The following is a 25,458-nucleotide window of genomic DNA, read 5'->3' as shown; positions in this document are numbered from 1 at the left end:
CTGTCTCTGGGGCTGGGTTCAATACCTCTATCTGGAGGCTGGTCATCTGTCTCTGGGGCTGGGTTCAACACCTCTATCTGGAGACTGGTCATCTGTCTCTGGGGCTGGGTTCAATACCTCTATCTGGAGGCTGGTCATCTGGGGCTGGGTTCAATACCTCTATCTGGAGGCTGGTCATCTGTCTCTGGGGATGAGTTCAATACCTCTATCTGGAGGCTGGTCATCTGTCTCTGGGGCTGGGTTCAATACCTCTATCTGGAGTCTGGTCATCTGTCTCTGGGGCTGGGTTCAATACCTCTATCTGGAGGCTGGTCATCTGTCTCTGGGGCTGGGTTCAATACCTCTATCTGGAGGCTGGTCATCTGTCTCTGGGGCTGGGTTCAATACCTCTATCTGGAGCCTGGTCATCTGTCTCTGGGGCTGGGTTCAATACCAATATCTGGAGGCTGGTCATCTGTCTCTGGGACTGGGTTCAATACCTCTATCTGGAGGCTGGTCATCTGTCTCTGGGGCTGAGTTCAATACCTCATTCTGGAGGCTGGTCATCTGTCTCTGGGGCAGGGTTCAATACCTCTATCTGGAGGCTGGTCATCTGTCTTTGGGGCTGGGTTCAATACCTCTATCTGGAGGCTGGTCATCTGTCTCTGGGACTGGGTTCAATACCTCTATCTGGAGGCTGGTCATCTGTCTCTGGGGCGGAGTTCAATACCTCATTCTGGAGGCTGGTCATCTGTCTCTGGGGCTGGGTTCAACACCTCTATCTGGATGCTGGTCATCTGTCTCTGGGGCTGGGTTCAATACCTCTATCTGGAGGCTGGTCATCTGGGGCTGGGTTCAATACCTCTATCTGGAGGCTGGTCATCTGGGGATGGGTTCAATACCTCTATCTGGAGGCTGGTCATCTGTCTCTGGGGCTGGGTTCAATACCTCTATCTGGAGGCTGGTCATCTGTCTCTGGGGCTGGGTTCAATACCTCTATCTGGAGGCTGGTCATCTGTCTCTGGGGCTGAGTTCAATACCTCAATCTGGAGGCTGGTCATCTGTCTCTGGGGCTGGGTTCAATACCTCTATCTGGAGGCTGGTCATCTGTCTCTGGGGCTGGGTTCAATACCTCTATCTGGACGCTGGTCATCTGTCTCTGGGGCTGGGTTCAATACCTCTATCTGGAGGCTGGTCATCTGTCTTTGGGGCTGGGTTCAATACCTCTATCTGGAGGCTGGTCATCTGTCTCTGTGGCTGTTTTCAATACCTCTATCTGGAGGCTGGTCATCTGTCTTTGGGGCTGGGTTCAATACCTCTATCTGGAGGCTGGTCATCCGGGGCTGGGTTCAATACCTTTATCTGGAGGCTGGTCATCTGTCTCTGGGGCTGGGTTCAATACCTCTATCTGGAGGCTGGTCATCTGTCTTTGGGGCTGGGTTCAATACCTCTATCTGGAGGCTGGTCATCTGTCTCTGGGGCTGGGTTCAATACCTCTATCTGGAGTCTGGTCATCTGGGGCTGGGTTCAATACCTCTATCTGGAGGCTGGTCATCTGGGGATGGGTTCAATACCTCTATCTGAAGGCTGGTCATCTGTCTCTGGGGCTGAGTTCAATACCTCTATCTGGAGGCTGGTCATCTGTCTCTGGTGCTGGGTTCAATACCTCTATCTGGAGGCTGGTCATCTGGGGCTGGGTTCAATACCTCTATCTGGAGGCTGGTCATCTGTCTCTGGGGCTGGGTTCAATACCTCTATCTGGAGGCTGGTCATCTGTCTTTGGGGCTGGGTTCAATACCTCTATCTGGAGGCTGGTCATCCGGGGATGGGTTCAATACCTTTATCTAGAGGCTGGTCATCTGTCTCTGGGGCTGGGTTCAATACCTCTATCTAGAGGCTAGTCATCTGTCTCTGGGGCTGGGTTCAATACCTCTGTCTGGAGGCTGGTCATCTGTCTCTGGGGCTGGGTTCAATACCTATATCTGGAGGCTGGTCATCTGTCTCTGGGGCTGGGTTCAACACCTCTATCTGGAGGCTGGTCATCTGTCTCTGGGGCTGGGTTCAATACCTCTATCTGGAAGCTGGTCATCTGGGGCTGGGTTCAATACCTCTATCTGGAGGCTGGTCATCTGGGGCTGGGTTCAATACCTCTATCTGGAGGCTGGTCATCTGTCTCTGGGGCTGGGTTCATTACCTCTATCTGGAGGCTGGTCATCTGTCTCTGGGGCTGGGTTCAATACCTCTATCTGGAGGCTGGTCATCTGTCTCTGGGGCTGGGTTCAATACCTCTATCTGGAGGCTGGTCATCTGTCTCTGGGACTGGGTTCAATACCTCTATCTGGAGGCTGGTCATCTGTCTCTGGGGCTGAGTTCAATACCTCATTCTGGAGGCTGGTCATCTGTCTCTGGGGCTGGTTTCAATACCTCTATCTGGAGGCTGGTCATCCGGGGATGGGTTCAATACCTTTATCTAGAGGCTGGTCATCTGTCTCTGGGGCTGGGTTCAATACCTCTATCTGGAGGCTGGTCATCTGGGGCTGGGTTCAATACCTCTATCTGGAGGCTGGTCATCTGTCTCTGGGGCTGGGTTCAATACCTCTATCTGGAGGCTGGTCATCTGTCTATGGGGCTGGGTTCAATACCTCTATCTGGAGGCTGGTCATCCGGGGATGGGTTCAATACCTTTATCTAGAGGCTGGTCATCTGTCTCTGGGGCTGGGTTCAATACCTCTATCTAGAGGCTAGTCATCTGTCTCTGGGGCTGGGTTCAATACCTCTGTCTGGAGGCTGGTCATCTGTCTCTGGGGCTGGGTTCAATACCTCTATCTGGAGGCTGGTCATCTGTCTCTGGGGCTGGGTTCAACACCTCTATCTGGAGGCTGGTCATCTGTCTCTGGGGCTGGGTTCAATACCTCTATCTGGAAGCTGGTCATCTGGGGCTGGGTTCAATACCTCTATCTGGAGGCTGGTCATCTGGGGCTGGGTTCAATACCTCTATCTGGAGGCTGGTCATCTGTCTCTGGGGCTGAGTTCAATACCTCTATCTGGAGGCTGGTCATCTGTCTCTGGGGCTGGGTTCATTACCTCTATCTGGAGGCTGGTCATCTGTCTCTGGGGCTGGGTTCAATACCTCTATCTGGAGGCTGGTCATCTGTCTCTGGGGCTGGGTTCAATACCTCTATCTGGAGGCTGGTCATCTGTCTCTGGGACTGGGTTCAATACCTCTATCTGGAGGCTGGTCATCTGTCTCTGGGGCTGAGTTCAATACCTCATTCTGGAGGCTGGTCATCTGTCTCTGGGGCTGGTTTCAATACCTCTATCTGGAGGCTGGTCATCCGGGGATGGGTTCAATACCTTTATCTAGAGGCTGGTCATCTGTCTCTGGGGCTGGGTTCAATACCTCTATCTAGAGGCTTGTCATCTGTCTCTGGGGCTGGGTTCAATACCTCTATCTGGAGGCTGGTCATCTGTCTCTGGGGCTGGGTTCAACACCTCTGTCTGGAGGCTGGTCATCTGTCTCTGGGGCTGGGTTCAATACCTCTATCTGGAGGCTGGTCATCTGTCTCTGGGGCTGGGTTCAACACCTCTATCTGGAGGCTGGTCATCTGTCTCTGGGGCTGGGTTCAATACCTCTATCTGGAGGCTGGTCATCTGGGGCTGGGTTCAATACCTCTATCTGGAGGCTGGTCATCTGGGGCTGGGTTCAATACCTCTATCTGGAGGCTGGTCATCTGTCTCTGGGGCTGAGTTCAATACCTCTATCTGGAGGCTGGTCATCTGTCTCTGGGGCTGGGTTCATTACCTCTATCTGGAGGCTGGTCATCTGTCTCTGGGGCTGGGTTCAATACCTCTATCTGGAGGCTGGTCATCTGTCTCTGGGGCTGGGTTCAATACCTCTATCTGGAGGCTGGTCATCCGGGGATGGGTTCAATACCTTTATCTAGAGGCTGGTCATCTGTCTCTGGGGCTGGGTTCAATACCTCTATCTAGAGGCTTGTCATCTGTCTCTGGGGCTGGGTTCAATACCTCTATCTAGAGGCTAGTCATCTGTCTCTGGGGCTGGGTTCAATACCTCTGTCTGGAGGCTGGTCATCTGTCTCTGGGGCTGGGTTCAATACCTCTATCTGGAGGCTGGTCATCTGTCTCTGGGGCTGGGTTCAACACCTCTATCTGGAGGCTGGTCATCTGTCTCTGGGGCTGGGTTCAATACCTCTATCTGGAAGCTGGTCATCTGGGGCTGGGTTCAATACCTCTATCTGGAGGCTGGTCATCTGGGGCTGGGTTCAATACCTCTATCTGGAGGCTGGTCATCTGTCTCTGGGGCTGAGTTCAATACCTCTATCTGGAGGCTGGTCATCTGTCTCTGGGGCTGGGTTCATTACCTCTATCTGGAGGCTGGTCATCTGTCTCTGGGGCTGGGTTCAATACCTCTATCTGGAGGCTGGTCATCTGTCTCTGGGGCTGGGTTCAATACCTCTATCTGGAGGCTGGTCATCTGTCTCTGGGACTGGGTTCAATACCTCTATCTGGAGGCTGGTCATCTGTCTCTGGGGCTGAGTTCAATACCTCATTCTGGAGGCTGGTCATCTGTCTCTGGGGCTGGTTTCAATACCTCTATCTGGAGGCTGGTCATCCGGGGATGGGTTCAATACCTTTATCTAGAGGCTGGTCATCTGTCTCTGGGGCTGGGTTCAATACCTCTATCTAGAGGCTTGTCATCTGTCTCTGGGGCTGGGTTCAATACCTCTATCTGGAGGCTGGTCATCTGTCTCTGGGGCTGGGTTCAACACCTCTGTCTGGAGGCTGGTCATCTGTCTCTGGGGCTGGGTTCAATACCTCTATCTGGAGGCTGGTCATCTGTCTCTGGGGCTGGGTTCAACACCTCTATCTGGAGGCTGGTCATCTGTCTCTGGGGCTGGGTTCAATACCTCTATCTGGAGGCTGGTCATCTGGGGCTGGGTTCAATACCTCTATCTGGAGGCTGGTCATCTGGGGCTGGGTTCAATACCTCTATCTGGAGGCTGGTCATCTGTCTCTGGGGCTGAGTTCAATACCTCTATCTGGAGGCTGGTCATCTGTCTCTGGGGCTGGGTTCATTACCTCTATCTGGAGGCTGGTCATCTGTCTCTGGGGCTGGGTTCAATACCTCTATCTGGAGGCTGGTCATCTGTCTCTGGGGCTGGGTTCAATACCTCTATCTGGAGGCTGGTCATCTGTCTCTGGGACTGGGTTCAATACCTCTATCTGGAGGCTGGTCATCTGTCTCTGGGGCTGAGTTCAATACCTCATTCTGGAGGCTGGTCATCTGTCTCTGGGGCTGGTTTCAATACCTCTATCTGGAGGCTGGTCATCTTTCTTTGGGGCTGGGTTCAATACCTCTATCTGGAGGCTGGTCATCTGTCTCTTGGACTGGGTTCAATACCTTTATCTGGAGGCTGGTCATCTGTCTCTTGGGCTGAGTTCAATACCTCAATCTGGAGGCTGGTCAACTGTCTCTGGGGCTGGGTTCAATACCTCAATCTCGAGGCTGGTCATCTGTCTCTGGGGCTGGGTTCAATACCTCTATCTGGAGGCTGGTCATCTGTCTCTGGGGCTGGGTTCAATACCTCTATCTGGAGGCTGGTCATCTGTCTCTGGGACTGGGTTCAATACCTCTATCTGGAGACTGGTCATCTGTCTCTGGGGTTGGGTTCAACACGTCTATCTGGAGGCTGGTCATCTGTCTCTGGGGCTGGGTTCAATACCTCTATCTGGAGGCTGGTCAACTGGGGCTGGGTTCAATACCTCGATCTGGAGGTTGGTCATCTGAGGCTGGGTTCAATACCTCTATCTGGAGGCTGGTCATCTGTCTCTGGGGCTGGGTTCAATACCTCTATCTGGAGGCTGGTCATCTGTCTCTGGGGCTGGGTTCAATACCTCTATCTGGAGGCTGGTCATCTGTCTCTGGGGCTGGGTTCAATACCTCTATCTGGAGGCTGGTCATTTCTCTCTGGGGCTGGGTTCAATACCTCTATCTGGAGGCTGGTCATCTGTCTCTGGGGCTGGGTTCAATACCTCTATCTGGAGGCTGTCATCTGTCTCTGGGACTGGGTTCAATACCTCTATCTGGAGGCTGGTCATCTGTCTCTGGGGCTGGGTTCAATATCTCTATCTGGAGGCTGGTCATCTGTCTCTGGGGCTGGGTTCAATACCTCTATCTCGAGGCTGGTCATCTGTCTCTGGGGCTGGGTTCAATACCTCTATCTGGAGGCTGGTCATCCGGGGCTGGGTTCAATACCTTTATCTGGAGGCTGGTCATCTGTCTCTGGGGCTGGGTTCAATACCTCTATCTAGAGGCTGGTCATGTGTCTCTGGGGCTGGGTTCAATACCTCTATCTGGAGGCTGGTCATCTGTCTCTGGGGCTGGGTTCAATACCTCTATCTGGAGGCTGGTCATCTGGAGCTGGGTTCAATACCTCTATCTGGAGGCTGGTCATCTGTCTCTGGGGCTGTGTTCAATACCTCTATCTGGAGGCTGGTCATCTGTCTCTGGGGCTGGGTTCAATACCTCTATCTGGAGGCTGGTCATCTGTCTCTGGGGCTGGGTTCAATACCTCTATCTGGAGGCTGGTCATCTGTCTCTGGGGCTGGGTTCAATACCTCTATCTGGAGCCTGGTCATCTGTCTCTGGGGCTGGGTTCAATACCTCTATCTGGAGGCTGGTCATCTGTCTCTGGGACTGGGTTCAATACCTCTATCTGGAGGCTGGTCATCTGTCTTTGGGGCTGGGTTCAATACCTCTATCTGGAGGCTGGTCATCTGTCTCTGGGACTGGGTTCAATACCTCTATCTGGAGGCTGGTCATCTGTCTCTGGGGCAGAGTTCAATACCTCATTCTGGAGGCTGGTCATCTGTCTCTGGGGCTGGGTTCAACACCTCTATCTGGAGGCTGGTCATCTGTCTCTGGGGCTGGGTTCAATACCTCTATCTGGAGGCTGGTCATCTTGGGCTGGGTTCAATACCTCTCTCTGGAGGCTGGTCATCTGGGGATAGGTTCAATACCTCTATCTGGAGGCTGGTCATCTGTCTCTGGGGCTGAGTTCAATACCTCTATCTGGAGGCTGGTCATCTGTCTCTGGGGCTGGGTTCAATACCTCTATCTGGAGGCTGGTCATCTGTCTCTGGGGCTGGGTTCAATACCTCTTTCTGGAGGCTGGTCGTCTGTCTCTGGGGCTGAGTTCAATACCTCGATCTGGAGGCTGGTCATCTGTCTCTGGGGCTGGGTTCAATATCTCTATCTGGAGGCTGGTCATCTGTCTCTGGGGCTGGGTTAAATACCTCTATCTGGAGGCTGGTCATCTGTCTCTGGGGCTGGGATCAATACCTCTATCTGGAGGCAGGTCATCTGTCTCTGGGGCGGAGTTCAATACCTCATTCTGGAGGCTGGTTATCTGTCTCTGGGGCTGGCTTCAACACCTCTATCTGGAGGCTGGTCTTCTGTCTCTGGGGCTGGGTTCAATACCTCTATCTGGAGGCTGGTCATCTGGGGCTGGGTTCAATACCTCTATCTGGAGGCTGGTCATCTGGGGATGGGTTCAATACCTCTATCTGGAGGCTGGTCATCTGTCTCTGGGGCTGAGTTCAATACCTCTATCTGGAGGCTGGTCATCTGTCTCTGGGGCTGGGTTCAATACCTCTATCTGGAGGCTGGTCATCTGTCTCTGGGGCTGGGTTCAATACCTCTATCTGGAGGCTGGTCATCTGTCTCTGGGGCTGGGTTCAATACCTCTATCTGGAGGCTGGTCATCTGTCTCTGGGGATGGGTTCAATACCTCTATCTGGAGGCTGTTCATCTGTCTCTGGGACTGGGTTCAATACCTCTATCTGGAGGCTGGTCATCTGTCTCTGGGGCTGAGTTCAATACCTCATTCTGGAGGCTGGTCATCTGTCTCTGGGGCTGGGTTCAATACCTCTATCTGGAGGCTGGTCACCTGTCTTTGGGGCTGGGTTCAATACCTCTATCTGGAGGCTGGTCATCTGTCTCTGGGACTGGGTTCAATACCTCTATCTGGAGGCTGGTCATCTGTCTCTGGGGCGGAGTTCAATACCTCATTCTGGAGGCTGGTCATCTGTCTCTGGGGCTGGGTTCAACACCTCTATCTGGAGGCTGGTCATCTGTCTCTGGGGCTGGGTTCAATACCTCTATCTGGAGGCTGGTCATCTTGGGCTGGGTTCAATACCTCTATCTGGAGGCTGGTCATCTGGGGATGGGTTCAATACCTCTATCTGGAGGCTGGTCATCTGGGGATGGGTTCAATACCTCTATCTGGAGGCTGGTCATCTGTCTCTGGGGCTGGGTTCAATACCTCTATCTGGAGGCTGGTCGTCTGTCTCTGGGGCTGAGTTCAATACCTCGATCTGGAGGCTGGTCATCTGTCTCTGGGGCTGGGTTCAATATCTCTATCTGGAGGCTGGTCATCTGTCTCTGGGGCTGGGTTCAATACCTCTATCTGGAGGCTGGTCATCTGTCTCTGGGGCTGGGTTCAATACCTCTATCTGGAGGCTGGTCATCTGTCTCTGGGGCTGGGTTCAATACCTCTATCTGGAGCCTGGTCATCTGTCTCTGGGGCTGGGTTCAATACCTCTATCTGGAGGCTGGTCATCTGTCTCTGGGACTGGGTTCAATACCTCTATCTGGAGGCTGGTCATCTGTCTTTGGGGCTGGGTTCAATACCTCTATCTGGAGGCTGGTCATCTGTCTCTGGGACTGGGTTCAATACCTCTATCTGGAGGCTGGTCATCTGTCTCTGGGGCGGAGTTCAATACCTCATTCTGGAGGCTGGTCATCTGTCTCTGGGGCTGGGTTCAACACCTCTATCTGGAGGCTGGTCATCTGTCTCTGGGGCTGGGTTCAATACCTCTATCTGGAGGCTGGTCATCTTCGGCTGGGTTCAATACCTCTATCTGGAGGCTGGTCATCTGGGGATGGGTTCAATACCTCTATCTGGAGGCTGGTCATCTGTCTCTGGGGCTGAGTTCAATACCTCTATCTGGAGGCTGGTCATCTGTCTCTGGGGCTGGGTTCAATACCTCTATCTGGAGGCTGGTCATCTGTCTCTGGGGCTGGGTTCAATACCTCTATCTGGAGGCTGGTCGTCTGTCTCTGGGGCTGAGTTCAATACCTCGATCTGGAGGCTGGTCATCTGTCTCTGGGGCTGGGTTCAATATCTCTATCTGGAGGCTGGTCATCTGTCTCTGGGGCTGGGTTAAATACCTCTATCTGGAGGCTGGTCATCTGTCTCTGGGGCTGGGATCAATACCTCTATCTGGAGGCTGGGCATCTGTCTCTGGGGCGGAGTTCAATACCTCATTCTGGAGGCTGGTTATCTGTCTCTGGGGCTGGGTTCAACACCTCTATCTGGAGGCTGGTCTTCTGTCTCTGGGGCTGGGTTCAATACCTCTATCTGGAGGCTGGTCATCTGGGGCTGGGTTCAATACCTCTATCTGGAGGCTGGTCATCTGGGGATGGGTTCAATACCTCTATCTGGAGGCTGGTCATCTGTCTCTGGGGCTGAGTTCAATACCTCTATCTGGAGGCTGGTCATCTGTCTCTGGGGCTGGGTTCAATACCTCTATCTGGAGGCTGGTCATCTGTCTCTGGGGCTGGGTTCAATACCTCTATCTGGAGGCTGGTCATCTGTCTCTGGGGCTGGGTTCAATACCTCTATCTGGAGGCTGGTCATCTGTCTCTGGGGATGGGTTCAATACCTCTATCTGGAGGCTGTTCATCTGTCTCTGGGACTGGGTTCAATACCTCTATCTGGAGGCTGGTCATCTGTCTCTGGGGCTGAGTTCAATACCTCATTCTGGAGGCTGGTCATCTGTCTCTGGGGCTGGGTTCAATACCTCTATCTGGAGGCTGGTCATCTGTCTTTGGGGCTGGGTTCAATACCTCTATCTGGAGGCTGGTCATCTGTCTCTGGGACTGGGTTCAATACCTCTATCTGGAGGCTGGTCATCTGTCTCTGGGGCGGAGTTCAATACCTCAATCTGGAGGCTGGTCATCTGTCTCTGGGGCTGGGTTCAACACCTCTATCTGGAGGCTGGTCATCTGTCTCTGGGGCTGGGTTCAATACCTCTATCTGGAGGCTGGTCATCTTGGGCTGGGTTCAATACCTCTATCTGGAGGCTGGTCATCTGGGGATGGGTTCAATACCTCTATCTGGAGGCTGGTCATCTGTCTCTGGGGCTGGGTTCAATACCTCTATCTGGAGGCTGGTCATCTGTCTCTGGGGCTGGGTTCAATACCTCTATCGGGAGGCTGGTCATCTGTCTCTGGGGATGGGTTCAATACCTCTATCTGGATGCTGTTCATCTGTCTCTGGGACTGGGTTCAATACCTCTATATGGAGGCTGGTCATCTGTCTCTGGGGCTGAGTTCAATACCTCATTCTGGAGGCTGGTCATCTTTCTCTGGGGCTGGGTTCAATACCTCTATCTGGAGGCTGGTCATCTGTCTCTGGGGATGGGTTCAATACCTCTATCTGGAGGCTGTTCATCTGTCTCTGGGACTGGGTTCAATACCTCTATCTGGAGGCTGGTCATCTGTCTCTGGGGCTGAGTTCAATACCTCATTCTGGAGGCTGGTCATCTGTCTCTGGGGCTGGGTTCAATACCTCTATCTGGAGGCTGGTCACCTGTCTTTGGGGCTGGGTTCAATACCTCTATCTGGAGGCTGGTCATCTGTCTCTGGGACTGGGTTCAATACCTCTATCTGGAGGCTGGTCATCTGTCTCTGGGGCGGAGTTCAATACCTCATTCTGGAGGCTGGTCATCTGTCTCTGGGGCTGGGTTCAACACCTCTATCTGGAGGCTGGTCATCTGTCTCTGGGGCTGGGTTCAATACCTCTATCTGGAGGCTGGTCATCTTGGGCTGGGTTCAATACCTCTATCTGGAGGCTGGTCATCTGGGGATGGGTTCAATACCTCTATCTGGAGGCTGGTCATCTGGGGATGGGTTCAATACCTCTATCTGGAGGCTGGTCATCTGTCTCTGGGGCTGGGTTCAATACCTCTATCTGGAGGCTGGTCGTCTGTCTCTGGGGCTGAGTTCAATACCTCGATCTGGAGGCTGGTCATCTGTCTCTGGGGCTGGGTTCAATATCTCTATCTGGAGGCTGGTCATCTGTCTCTGGGGCTGGGTTCAATACCTCTATCTGGAGGCTGGTCATCTGTCTCTGGGGCTGGGTTCAATACCTCTATCTGGAGGCTGGTCATCTGTCTCTGGGGCTGGGTTCAATACCTCTATCTGGAGCCTGGTCATCTGTCTCTGGGGCTGGGTTCAATACCTCTATCTGGAGGCTGGTCATCTGGGGCTGGGTTCAATACCTCTATCTGGAGGCTGGTCATCTGTCTCTGGAGCTGGGTTCAATACCTCTATCTGGAGGCTGGTCATCTGTCTCTGGGGCTGGGTTCAATACCTCTATCTGGAGGCTGGTCATCTGTCTCTGGGACTGAGTTCAATACCTCTATCTGGAGGCTGGTCATCTGTCTCTGGGGCTGGGTTCAATACCTCTATCTGGAGGCTGGTCATCTGGGGCTGGGTTCAATACATCTATCTGGAGGCTGGTCATCTGTGGCTGGGTTCAATACCTCTATCTGTAGGCTGGTCATCTGTCTCTGGGGCTGGGTTCAATACCTCTAACTGGATGCTGGTCATCTGTCTCTGGGGCTGGGTTCAATACCTCTATCTGGAGGCTGGTCATCTGTCTCTGGGGCTCGGTCAATACCTCTATCTGGAGGCTGGTCATCTGTCTCTGGGGCTGGGTTCAATACCTCTATCTGGAGGCTGGTCATCTGTCTCTGGGGCTGGGTTCAATACCTCTATCTGGAGGCTGGTCATCTGTCTCTGGGACTGGGTTGAATACCTCTATCTGGAGGCTGGTCATCTGTCTCTGGGTCTGAGTTCAATACCTCTATCTGGAGGCTGGATATCTGTCTCTGGGGCTGGGTTCAATACCTCTATCTGGTATCTCGTCATCTGTCTCTGGGGTTGGGTTCAATACCTCTATCTGGAGGCTGGTCATCTGTCTCTGGGTCTGGGTTCAATACCTCTATCTGGAGGCTGGTCATCTGTCTCTGGGGCTGGGTTCAATACCTCTATCTGGAGGCTGGTCATCTGTCTCTGGGGCTGGGTTCAATACCTCTATCTGGTGGCTAGTCATCTGTCTCTGGGGCTGGGTTCAATACCTCTATCTCGAGGCTGGTCATCTGTCTCTGGGGCTGGGTTCAATACCTCTATCTGGAGGCTGGTCATCCGGGGCTGGGTTCAATACCTTTATCTGGAGGCTGGTCATCTGTCTCTGGGGCTGGGTTCAATACCTCTATCTGGAGGCTGGTCATCTGTCTCTGGGGCTGGGTTCAACACCTCTATCTGGAGGCTGGTCATCTGTCTCTGGGGCTGGGTTCAATACCTCTATCTGGAGGCTGGTCATCTGTCTCTGGGGCTGGGTTCAATACCTCTATCTGGAGGCTGGTCATCTGTCTCTGGGGCTGGGTTCAACACCTCTATCTGGAGGCTGGTCATCTGTCTCTGGGGCTGGGTTCAATACCTCTATCTGGAGGCTGGTCATCTGTCTCTGGGGCTGGGTTCAATACCTCTATCTGGAGGCTGGTCATCTGTCTCTGGGGCTGAGTTCAATACCTCTATCTGGAGGCTGGTCATAAGTCTCTGGGGCTGGGTTCAATACCTCTAACTGGAGGCTGGTCATCTGTCTCTTGGGCTGGGTTCAATACCTCTATCTGGAGGCTGGTCATCTGTCTCTGGGGCTGGGTTCAATACCTCTATCTTGAGGCTGGTCATCTGTCTCTGGGGCTGGGTTCAATACCTCTATCTGGAGGCTGGTCATCCGGGGCTGGGTTCAATACCTTTATCTAGAGGCTGGTCATCTGTCTCTGGGACTGGGTTCAATACCTCTATCTGGAGGCTGGTCATCTGTCTCTGGGGCTGGGTTCAATACCTCTATCTGGAGGCTGGTCATCTGTCTCTGGGACTGGGTTCAATACCTCTATCTGGAGGCTGGTCATCTGTCTCTTGGGCTGAGTTCAATACCTCTATCTGGAGGCTGGTCATCTGTCTCTGGGGCTGGGTTCAATACCTCTTTCTGGAGGCGGGTCATCTGTCTCTGGGGCTGGGTTCAATACCTCTATCTGGAGGCTGGTCATCTGTCTCTGGGGCTGGGTTCAATACCTCTATCTGGAGGCTGGTCATCCGGGGCTGGGTTCAATACCTATATCTGGAGGCTGGTCATCTGTCTCTGGGGCTGGGTTCAATACCTCTACTGGAGGCTGGTCATCTGTCTCTGGGGCTGGGTTCAATACCTCTATCTGGATGCTGGTCATCTGTCTCTGGGTCTGGGTTCAATACCTCTATCTGGAGGCTGGTCATCTGTCTCTGGGGCTGGGTTCAATACCTCTATCTGGAGGCTGGTCATCTGGGGCTGGGTTCAATACCTCTATCTGGAGGCTGGTCATCTGGGGCTGGGTTCAATACCTCTATCTGGAGGCTGGTCATCTGTCTCTGGAGCTGGGTTCAATACCTCTATCTGGAGGCTGGTCATCTGTCTCTGGGGCTGGGTTCAATACCTCTATCTGTAGGCTGGTCATCTGTCTCTGGGGCTGGGTTCAATACCTCTATCTGGATGCTGGTCATCTGTCTCTGGGGCTGGGTTCAATACCTCTATCTGGAGGCTGGTCATCTGTCTCTGGGGCTCGGTCAATACCTCTATCTGGAGGCTGGTCATCTGTCTCTGGGGCTGGGTTCAATACCTCTATCTGGAGGCTGGTCATCTGTCTCTGGGACTGGGTTCAATACCTCTATCTGGAGGCTGGTCATCTGTCTCTGGGACTGGGTTCAATACCTCTATCTGGAGGCTGGTCATCTGGGGCTGGGTTCAATACCTCTATCTGGAGGCTGGTCATCTGTGGCTGGGTTCAATACCTCTATCTGTAGGCTGGTCATCTGTCTCTGGGGCTGGGTACAATACCTCTATCTGGATGCTGTTCATCTGTCTCTGGGGCTGGGTTCAATACCTCTATCTGGAGGCTGGTCATCTGTCTCTGGGGCTCGGTCAATACCTCTATCTGGAGGCTGGTCATCTGTCTCTGGGGCTGGGTTCAATACCTCTATCTGGAGGCTGGTCATCTGTCTCTGGGGCTGGGTTCAATACCTCTATCTGGAGGCTGGTCATCTGTCTCTGGGACTGGGTTCAATACCTCTATCTGGAGGCTGGTCATCTGTCTCTGGGGCTGAGTTCAATACCTCTATCTGGAGGCTGGTCATCTGTCTCTGGGGCTGGGTTCAATACCTCTATCTGGTATCTCGTCATCTGTCTCTGGGGTTGGGTTCAATACCTCAATCTGGAGGCTGGTCATCTGTCTCTGGGGCTGGGTTCAATACCTCTATCTGGAGGCTGGTCATCTGTCTCTGGGGCTGGGTTCAATACCTCTATCTGGAGGCTGGTCATCTGTCTCTGGGGCTGGGTTCAATACCTCTATCTGGAGGCTGGTCATCCGAGGCTGGGTTCAATACCTCTATCTGGAGGCTGGTCATCTGTCTCTGGGCCTGGGTTCAATACCTCTATCTAGAGGCTGGTCATCTGTCTCTGGGGCTGGGTTCAATACCTCTATCTGGAGGCTGGTCATCTGTCTCAGGGGCTGGGTTCAATACCTCTCTCTGGAGGCTGGTCATCTGTCTCTGAGGCTGGGTTCAATACCTCTTTCTGGAGGCTGGTCATCTGTCTCTGGGGCTGGGTTCAATACCTCTATCTGGAGGCTGGTCATCTGTCTCTGGGGCTGGGTTCAATACCTCTATCTGGAGGCTGGTCATCTGTCTCTGTGGCTGGGTTCAATACCTCTACCTGGATGCTGGTCATCTGTCTCTGGAGCTGGGTTCAATACCTCTATCTGGAGGCTGGTCATCTGTCTCTGGGGCTGGGTTCAATACCTCTATCTGGAGGCTGGTCATCTGTCTCTGGCGCGGGTTCAATACCTCTATCTGGAGGCTGGTCATCTGGGGCTGGGTTCAATACCTCTATCTGGAGGCAGGTCATCTGTCTCTGGGAATGGGTTCAACACCTCTATCTGGAAGCTGGTCATCTGTCTCTGGGGCTGGGTTCAATACCTCTATCTGGAGGCTGGTCATCTGGGGCTGGGTTCAATACCTCTATCTGGAGGCTGGTCATCTGTCTCAGGGGCTGGGTTCAATACCTCTCTCTGGAGGCTGGTCATCTGTCTCTGAGGCTGGGTTCAATACCTCTTTCTGGAGGCTGGTCATCTGTCTCTGGGGCTGGGTTCAATACCTCTATCTGGAGGCTGGTCATCTGTCTCTGGGGCTGGGTTCAATACCTCTATCTGGAGGCTGGTCATCTGTCTCTGTGGCTGGGTTCAATACCTCTACCTGGATGCTGGTCATCTATCTCTGGGGCTGGGTTCAATACCTCTATCTGGAGGCTGGTCATCTGTCTCTGGAACTGGGTTCAATACCTCTATCTGGAGGCTGGTCATCTGTCTCTGGGGCTGAGTTCAATACCTCTATCTGGAGGCTGGTCATCTGTCTCTGGGGCTGGGTTCAATACCTCTATCTGGAGGCTGGTCATCTGTCTCTTGGGCTGGGTTCAATACCTCTATCTGGAGGCTGGTCATCTGTCTCTGGGGCTGGGTTCAATACCTCTATCTTGAGGCTGGTCATCTGTCTCTGGGGCTGGGTTCAATACCTCTATCTGGAGGCTGGTCATCCGGGGCTGGGTTCAATACCTTTATCTAGAGGCTGGTCATCTGTCTCTGGGACTGGGTTCAATACCTCTATCTGGAGGCTGGTCATCTGTCTTTGCGGCTGGGTTCAACACCTCTATCTGGAGGCTGGTCATCTGTCTCTGGGGCTGGGTTCAATACCTCTATCTGGAGGCTGGTCATCTGGGACTGGGTTCAATACCTCTATCTGGAGGCTGGTCATCTGTCTCTGGGGCTGAGTTCAATACCTCTATCTGGAGGCTGGTCATCTGTCTCTGGGGCTGGGTTCAATACCTCTATCTGGTATCTCGTCATCTGTCTCTGGGGTTGGGTTCAATACCTCTATCTGGAGGCTGGTCATCTGTCTCTGGGGCTGGGTTCAATACCTCTATCTGGAGGCTGGTCATCTGTCTCTGGGGCTGGGTTCAATACCTCTATCTGGAGGCTGGTCATCTGTCTCTGGGACTGGGTTCAATACCTCTATCTGGAGACTGGTCATCTGTCTCTGGGGCTGGGTTCAATACCTCTATTTGGAGGCTGGTCATCTGTCTCTGGGGCTGGGTTCAATACCTCTATCTGGAGGCTGGTCATCTGTCTCTGGGGCTGGGTTCAATACCTCTCTCTAGAGGCTGGTCATCTGTCTCTGGGGCTCGGTTCAACACCTCTATCTGGAGGCTGGTCATCTGTCTCTGGGGCTGGGTTCAATACCTCTATCTGGAGGCTGGTCATCCGAGGCTGGGTTCAATACCTCTATCTGGAGGCTGGTCATCTGTCTCTGGGCCTGGGTTCAATACCTCTATCTAGAGGCTGGTCATCTGTCTCTGGGGCTGGGTTCAATACCTCTATCTGGAGGCTGGTCATCTGTCTCTGGGAATGGGTTCAACACCTCTATCTGGAGGCTGGTCATCTGGGGCTGGGTTCAATACCTCTATCTGGAGGCTGGTCATCTGTCTCAGGGGCTGGGTTAAATACCTCTATCTGGAGGCTGGTCATCTGTCTCTGGGGCTGGGTTCAATACCTCTATCTGGAGGCTGGTCATCTGTCTCTGGAACTGGGTTCAATACCTCTATCTGGAGGCTGGTCATCTGTCTCTGGGGCTGAGTTCAATACCTCTATCTGGAGGCTGGTCATCTGTCTCTGGGGCTGGTTTCAATACCTCTATCTGGAGGCTGGTCATCTGTCTCTGGGGCTGGGTTCAATACCTCTATCTGGAGGCTGGTCATCTGTCTCTGGGGCTGGGTTCAATACCTCTATCTGGAGGCTGGTCATCCGGGGCTGGGTTCAATACCTTTATCTAGAGGCTGGTCATCTGTCTCTGGGACTGGGTTCAATACCTCTATCTGGAGGCTGGTCATCTGTCTTTGCGGCTGGGTTCAACACCTCTATCTGGAGGCTGGTCATCTGTCTCTGGGGCTGGGTTCAATACCTCTATCTGGAGGCTGGTCATCTGGGACTGGGTTCAATACCTCTATCTGGAGGCTGGTCATCTGGGGCTGGGTTCAATACCTCTATCAAATTTAAATCAAATCAAATCAAATTTATTTTTATATAGCCCTTCGTACATCAGCTGATATTCTCAAAGTGCTGTACAGAAACCCAGCCTAAAACCCCAAACAGCAAGCAAAGCATGTGAAAGAAGCACGGTGGCTAGGATAAACTCCCTAGGAAAAACTCCCTAGAAAGGCCAAAAACCTAGGAAGAAACCTAGAGAGGAACCAGGCTATGAGGGGTGGCCAGTCCTCTTCTGGCTGTGCAGGGTGGATATTATAACAGAACATGGTCAAGATGTTAAAATGTTAAAATGTTCATAAATGACCAGCATGGTCAAATATTAATAATCATAGTAGTTGTCGAGGGTGCAACAAGCACGTCCGGTGAACAGCCTCTACCTCTATCTGGAGGCTGGTCATCTGTCTCTGGGGCTGGGTTCAATACCTCTATCTGGAGGCTGGTCATCTGTCTCTGGGGCTGGGTTCAATACCTCTATCTGGAGGCTGGTCATCTGTGGCTGGGTTCAATACCTCTATCTGGAGGCTGGTCATCTGTCTCTGGTGCTGGGTTCAATACCTCTATCTGGAGGCTGGTCATCTGTCTCTGGGGCTGAGTTCAATACCTCTATCTGGAGGCTGGTCATCTGTCTCTGGTGCTGGGTTCAATACCTCTATCTGGAGGCTGGTCATCTGTCTCTGGGGCTGGGTTCAATACCTCTATCTGGAGGCTGGTCATCTGTCTCTGGGGCTGGGTTCAATACCTCTATCTGGAGGCTGGTCATCTGTCTCTGGGACTGGGTTCAATACCTCTATCTGGAGGCTGGTCATCTGTCTCTGGGGCTGAGTTCAATACCTCTATCTGGAGGCTGGTCATCTGTCTCTGGGGCTGGGTTCAATACCTCTATCTGGTATCTCGTCATCTGTCTCTGGGGTTGGGTTCAATACCTCAATCTGGAGGCTGGTCATCTGTCTCTGGGGCTGGGTTCAATACCTCTATCTGGAGGCTGGTCATCTGTCTCTGGGGCTGGGTTCAATACCTCTATCTGGAGGCTGGTCATCTGTCTCTGGGGCTGGGTTCAATACCTCTATCTGGAGGCTGGTCATCCGAGGCTGGGTTCAATACCTCTATCTGGAGGCTGGTCATCTGTCTCTGGGCCTGGGTTCAATACCTCTATCTAGAGGCTGGTCATCTGTCTCTGGGGCTGGGTTCAATACCTCTATCTGGAGGCTGGTCATCTGTCTCAGGGGCTGGGTTCAATACCTCTCTCTGGAGGCTGGTCATCTGTCTCTGAGGCTGGGTTCAATACCTCTTTCTGGAGGCTGGTCATCTGTCTCTGGGGCTGGGTTCAATACCTCTATCTGGAGGCTGGTCATCTGTCTCTGGGGCTGGGTTCAATACCTCTATCTGGAGGCTGGTCATCTGTCTCTGTGGCTGGGTTCAATACCTCTACCTGGATGCTGGTCATCTGTCTCTGGAGCTGGGTTCAATACCTCTATCTGGAGGCTGGTCATCTGTCTCTGGGGCTGGGTTCAATACCTCTATCTGGAGGCTGGTCATCTGTCTCTGGCGCGGGTTCAATACCTCTATCTGGAGGCTGGTCATCTGGGGCTGGGTTCAATACCTCTATCTGGAGGCAGGTCATCTGTCTCTGGGAATGGGTTCAACACCTCTATCTGGAAGCTGGTCATCTGTCTCTGGGGCTGGGTTCAATACCTCTATCTGGAGGCTGGTCATCTGGGGCTGGGTTCAATACCTCTATCTGGAGGCTGGTCATCTGTCTCAGGGGCTGGGTTCAATACCTCTCTCTGGAGGCTGGTCATCTGTCTCTGAGGCTGGGTTCAATACCTCTTTCTGGAGGCTGGTCATCTGTCTCTGGGGCTGGGTTCAATACCTCTATCTGGAGGCTGGTCATCTGTCTCTGGGGCTGGGTTCAATACCTCTATCTGGAGGCTGGTCATCTGTCTCTGTGGCTGGGTTCAATACCTCTACCTGGATGCTGGTCATCTATCTCTGGGGCTGGGTTCAATACCTCTATCTGGAGGCTGGTCATCTGTCTCTGGAACTGGGTTCAATACCTCTATCTGGAGGCTGGTCATCTGTCTCTGGGGCTGAGTTCAATACCTCTATCTGGAGGCTGGTCATCTGTCTCTGGGGCTGGGTTCAATACCTCTATCTGGAGGCTGGTCATCTGTCTCTTGGGCTGGGTTCAATACCTCTATCTGGAGGCTGGTCATCTGTCTCTGGGGCTGGGTTCAATACCTCTATCTTGAGGCTGGTCATCTGTCTCTGGGGCTGGGTTCAATACCTCTATCTGGAGGCTGGTCATCCGGGGCTGGGTTCAATACCTTTATCTAGAGGCTGGTCATCTGTCTCTGGGACTGGGTTCAATACCTCTATCTGGAGGCTGGTCATCTGTCTTTGCGGCTGGGTTCAACACCTCTATCTGGAGGCTGGTCATCTGTCTCTGGGGCTGGGTTCAATACCTCTATCTGGAGGCTGGTCATCTGGGACTGGGTTCAATACCTCTATCTGGAGGCTGGTCATCTGTCTCTGGGGCTGAGTTCAATACCTCTATCTGGAGGCTGGTCATCTGTCTCTGGGGCTGGGTTCAATACCTCTATCTGGTATCTCGTCATCTGTCTCTGGGGTTGGGTTCAATACCTCTATCTGGAGGCTGGTCATCTGTCTCTGGGGCTGGGTTCAATACCTCTATCTGGAGGCTGGTCATCTGTCTCTGGGGCTGGGTTCAATACCTCTATCTGGAGGCTGGTCATCTGTCTCTGGGACTGGGTTCAATACCTCTATCTGGAGACTGGTCATCTGTCTCTGGGGCTGGGTTCAATACCTCTATTTGGAGGCTGGTCATCTGTCTCTGGGGCTGGGTTCAATACCTCTATCTGGAGGCTGGTCATCTGTCTCTGGGGCTGGGTTCAATACCTCTCTCTAGAGGCTGGTCATCTGTCTCTGGGGCTCGGTTCAACACCTCTATCTGGAGGCTGGTCATCTGTCTCTGGGGCTGGGTTCAATACCTCTATCTGGAGGCTGGTCATCCGAGGCTGGGTTCAATACCTCTATCTGGAGGCTGGTCATCTGTCTCTGGGCCTGGGTTCAATACCTCTATCTAGAGGCTGGTCATCTGTCTCTGGGGCTGGGTTCAATACCTCTATCTGGAGGCTGGTCATCTGTCTCTGGGAATGGGTTCAACACCTCTATCTGGAGGCTGGTCATCTGGGGCTGGGTTCAATACCTCTATCTGGAGGCTGGTCATCTGTCTCAGGGGCTGGGTTAAATACCTCTATCTGGAGGCTGGTCATCTGTCTCTGGGGCTGGGTTCAATACCTCTATCTGGAGGCTGGTCATCTGTCTCTGGAACTGGGTTCAATACCTCTATCTGGAGGCTGGTCATCTGTCTCTGGGGCTGAGTTCAATACCTCTATCTGGAGGCTGGTCATCTGTCTCTGGGGCTGGTTTCAATACCTCTATCTGGAGGCTGGTCATCTGTCTCTGGGGCTGGGTTCAATACCTCTATCTGGAGGCTGGTCATCTGTCTCTGGGGCTGGGTTCAATACCTCTATCTGGAGGCTGGTCATCCGGGGCTGGGTTCAATACCTTTATCTAGAGGCTGGTCATCTGTCTCTGGGACTGGGTTCAATACCTCTATCTGGAGGCTGGTCATCTGTCTTTGCGGCTGGGTTCAACACCTCTATCTGGAGGCTGGTCATCTGTCTCTGGGGCTGGGTTCAATACCTCTATCTGGAGGCTGGTCATCTGGGACTGGGTTCAATACCTCTATCTGGAGGCTGGTCATCTGGGGCTGGGTTCAATACCTCTATCAAATTTAAATCAAATCAAATCAAATTTATTTTTATATAGCCCTTCGTACATCAGCTGATATTCTCAAAGTGCTGTACAGAAACCCAGCCTAAAACCCCAAACAGCAAGCAAAGCATGTGAAAGAAGCACGGTGGCTAGGATAAACTCCCTAGGAAAAACTCCCTAGAAAGGCCAAAAACCTAGGAAGAAACCTAGAGAGGAACCAGGCTATGAGGGGTGGCCAGTCCTCTTCTGGCTGTGCAGGGTGGATATTATAACAGAACATGGTCAAGATGTTAAAATGTTAAAATGTTCATAAATGACCAGCATGGTCAAATATTAATAATCATAGTAGTTGTCGAGGGTGCAACAAGCACGTCCGGTGAACAGCCTCTACCTCTATCTGGAGGCTGGTCATCTGTCTCTGGGGCTGGGTTCAATACCTCTATCTGGAGGCTGGTCATCTGTCTCTGGGGCTGGGTTCAATACCTCTATCTGGAGGCTGGTCATCTGTCTCTGGGGCTGGGTTCAATACCTCTATCTGGAGGCTGGTCATCTGTCTCTGGTGCTGGGTTCAATACCTCTATCTGGAGGCTGGTCATCTGTCTCTGGGGCTGAGTTCAATACCTCTATCTGGAGGCTGGTCATCTGTCTCTGGTGCTGGGTTCAATACCTCTATCTGGAGGCTGGTCATCTGTCTCTGGGACTGGGTTCAACACCTCTATCTGGAGGCTGGTCATCTGTCTCTGGGGCTGGGTTCAATACCTCTATCTGGAGGCTGGTCATCCGGGGCTGGGTTCAATACCTATATCTGGAGGCTGGTCATCTGTCTCTGGGGCTGGGTTCAATACCTCTATCTGGAGGCTGGTCATCTGTCTCTGGGGCTGGGTTCAATACCTCTATCTGGAGGCTGGTCATCTGTCTCTGGGTCTGGGTTCAATACCTCTATCTGGAGGCTGGTCATCTGTCTCTGGGGCTCGGTCAATACCTCTATCTGGAGGCTGGTCATCTGTCTCTGGGGCTGGGTTCAATACCTCTATCTGGAGGCTGGTCATCTGGGGCTGGGTTCAATACCTCTATCTGGAGGCTGGTCATCTGTCTCTGGAGCTGGGTTCAATACCTCTATCTGGAGGCTGGTCATCTGTCTCTGGGGCTGGGTTCAATACCTCTATCTGTAGGCTGGTCATCTGTCTCTGGGGCTGGGTTCAATACCTCTATCTGGATGCTGGTCATCTGTCTCTGGGGCTGGGTTCAATACCTCTATATGGAGGCTGGTCATCTGTCTCTGGGGCTCGGTCAATACCTCTATCTGGAGGCTGGTCATCTGTCTCTGGGGCTGGGTTCAATACCTCTATCTGGAGGCTGGTCATCTGTCTCTGGGACTGGGTTCAATACCTCTATCTGGAGGCTGGTCATCTGTCTCTGGGGCTGGGTTCAATACCTCTATCTGGAGGCTGGTCATCTGGGGCTGGGTTCAATACCTCTATCTGGAGGCTGGTCATCTATGGCTGGGTTCAATACCTCTATCTGTAGGCTGGTCATCTGTCTCTGGGGCTGGGTACAATACCTCTATCTGGATGCTGGTCATCTGTCTCTGGGGCTGGGTTCAATACCTCTATCTGGAGGCTGGTCATCTGTCTCTGGGGCTCGGTCAATACCTCTATCTGGAGGCTGGTCATCTGTCTCTGGGGCTGGGTTCAATACCTCTATCTGGAGGCTGGTCATCTGTCTCTGGGGCTGGGTTCAATACCTCTATCTGGAGGCTGGTCATCTGTCTCTGGGAATGGGTTCAATACCTCTATCTGGAGGCTGGTCATCTGTCTCTGGGCTGAGTTCAATACCTCTATCTGGAGGCTGGTCATCTGTCTCTGGGGCTGGGTTCAATACCTCTATCTGGTATCTCGTCATCTGTCTCTGGGGTTGGGTTCAATACCTCTATCTGGAGGCTGGTCATCTGTCTCTGGGGCTGGGTTCAATACCTCTATCTGGAGGCTGGTCATCTGTCTCTGGGGCTGGGTTCAATACCTCTATCTGGAGGCTGGTCATCTGTCTCTGGGGCTGGGTTCAATACCTCTATCTGGAGGCTGGTCATCCGAGGCTGGGTTCAATACCTCTATCTGGAGGCTGGTCATCTGTCTCTGGGGCTGGGTTCAATACCTCTATCTAGAGGCTGGTCATCTGTCTCTGGGGCTGGGTTCAATACCTCTATCTGGAGGCTTGTCATCTGGGGCTGGGTTCAATACCTCTATCTGGAGGCTGGTCATCTGTCTCAGGGGCTGGGTTCAATACCTCTCTCTGGAGGCTGGTCATCTGTCTCTGAGGCTGGGTTCAATACCTCTTTCTGGAGGCTGGTCATCTGTCTCTGGGGCTGGGTTCAATACCTCTATCTGGAGGCTGGTCATCTGTCTCTGGGGCTGGGTTCAATACCTCTATCTGGAGGCTGGTCATCCGAGGCTGGGTTCAATACCTCTATCTGGAGGCTGGTCATCTGTCTCTGGGCCTGGGTTCAATACCTCTATCTAGAGGCTGGTCATCTGTCTCTGGGGCTGGGTTCAATACCTCTATCTGGAGGCTGGTCATCTGTCTCTGGGAATGGGTTCAACACCTCTATCTGGAGGCTGGTCATCTGGGGCTGGGTTCAATACCTCTATCTGGAGGCTGGTCATCTGTCTCAGGGGCTGGGTTAAATACCTCTATCTGGAGGCTGGTCATCTGTCTCTGGGGCTGGGTTCAATACCTCTATCTGGAGGCTGGTCATCTGTCTCTGGAACTGGGTTCAATACCTCTATCTGGAGGCTGGTCATCTGTCTCTGGGGCTGAGTTCAATACCTCTATCTGGAGGCTGGTCATCTGTCTCTGGGGCTGGTTTCAATACCTCTATCTGGAGGCTGGTCATCTGTCTCTGGGGCTGGGTTCAATACCTCTATCTGGAGGCTGGTCATCTGTCTCTGGGGCTGGGTTCAATACCTCTATCTGGAGGCTGGTCATCCGGGGCTGGGTTCAATACCTTTATCTAGAGGCTGGTCATCTGTCTCTGGGACTGGGTTCAATACCTCTATCTGGAGGCTGGTCATCTGTCTTTGCGGCTGGGTTCAACACCTCTATCTGGAGGCTGGTCATCTGTCTCTGGGGCTGGGTTCAATACCTCTATCTGGAGGCTGGTCATCTGGGACTGGGTTCAATACCTCTATCTGGAGGCTGGTCATCTGGGGCTGGGTTCAATACCTCTATCAAATTTAAATCAAATCAAATCAAATTTATTTTTATATAGCCCTTCGTACATCAGCTGATATTCTCAAAGTGCTGTACAGAAACCCAGCCTAAAACCCCAAACAGCAAGCAAAGCATGTGAAAGAAGCACGGTGGCTAGGATAAACTCCCTAGGAAAAACTCCCTAGAAAGGCCAAAAACCTAGGAAGAAACCTAGAGAGGAACCAGGCTATGAGGGGTGGCCAGTCCTCTTCTGGCTGTGCAGGGTGGATATTATAACAGAACATGGTCAAGATGTTAAAATGTTAAAATGTTCATAAATGACCAGCATGGTCAAATATTAATAATCATAGTAGTTGTCGAGGGTGCAACAAGCACGTCCGGTGAACAGCCTCTACCTCTATCTGGAGGCTGGTCATCTGTCTCTGGGGCTGGGTTCAATACCTCTATCTGGAGGCTGGTCATCTGTCTCTGGGGCTGGGTTCAATACCTCTATCTGGAGGCTGGTCATCTGTCTCTGGGGCTGGGTTCAATACCTCTATCTGGAGGCTGGTCATCTGTCTCTGGTGCTGGGTTCAATACCTCTATCTGGAGGCTGGTCATCTGTCTCTGGGGCTGAGTTCAATACCTCTATCTGGAGGCTGGTCATCTGTCTCTGGTGCTGGGTTCAATACCTCTATCTGGAGGCTGGTCATCTGTCTCTGGGACTGGGTTCAACACCTCTATCTGGAGGCTGGTCATCTGTCTCTGGGGCTGGGTTCAATACCTCTATCTGGAGGCTGGTCATCCGGGGCTGGGTTCAATACCTATATCTGGAGGCTGGTCATCTGTCTCTGGGGCTGGGTTCAATACCTCTATCTGGAGGCTGGTCATCTGTCTCTGGGGCTGGGTTCAATACCTCTATCTGGAGGCTGGTCATCTGTCTCTGGGTCTGGGTTCAATACCTCTATCTGGAGGCTGGTCATCTGTCTCTGGGGCTCGGTCAATACCTCTATCTGGAGGCTGGTCATCTGTCTCTGGGGCTGGGTTCAATACCTCTATCTGGAGGCTGGTCATCTGGGGCTGGGTTCAATACCTCTATCTGGAGGCTGGTCATCTGTCTCTGGAGCTGGGTTCAATACCTCTATCTGGAGGCTGGTCATCTGTCTCTGGGGCTGGGTTCAATACCTCTATCTGTAGGCTGGTCATCTGTCTCTG

Source organism: Salmo salar, chromosome 18 (assembly GCF_965601325.2).
Source record: "Salmo salar chromosome 18, fSalSal1, whole genome shotgun sequence".
Classification (NCBI taxonomy): Eukaryota; Metazoa; Chordata; class Actinopteri; order Salmoniformes; family Salmonidae; genus Salmo; species Salmo salar.
The sequence above is the reverse complement of the archived record's forward strand: the minus strand, read 5'-3'. Positions refer to the sequence as shown.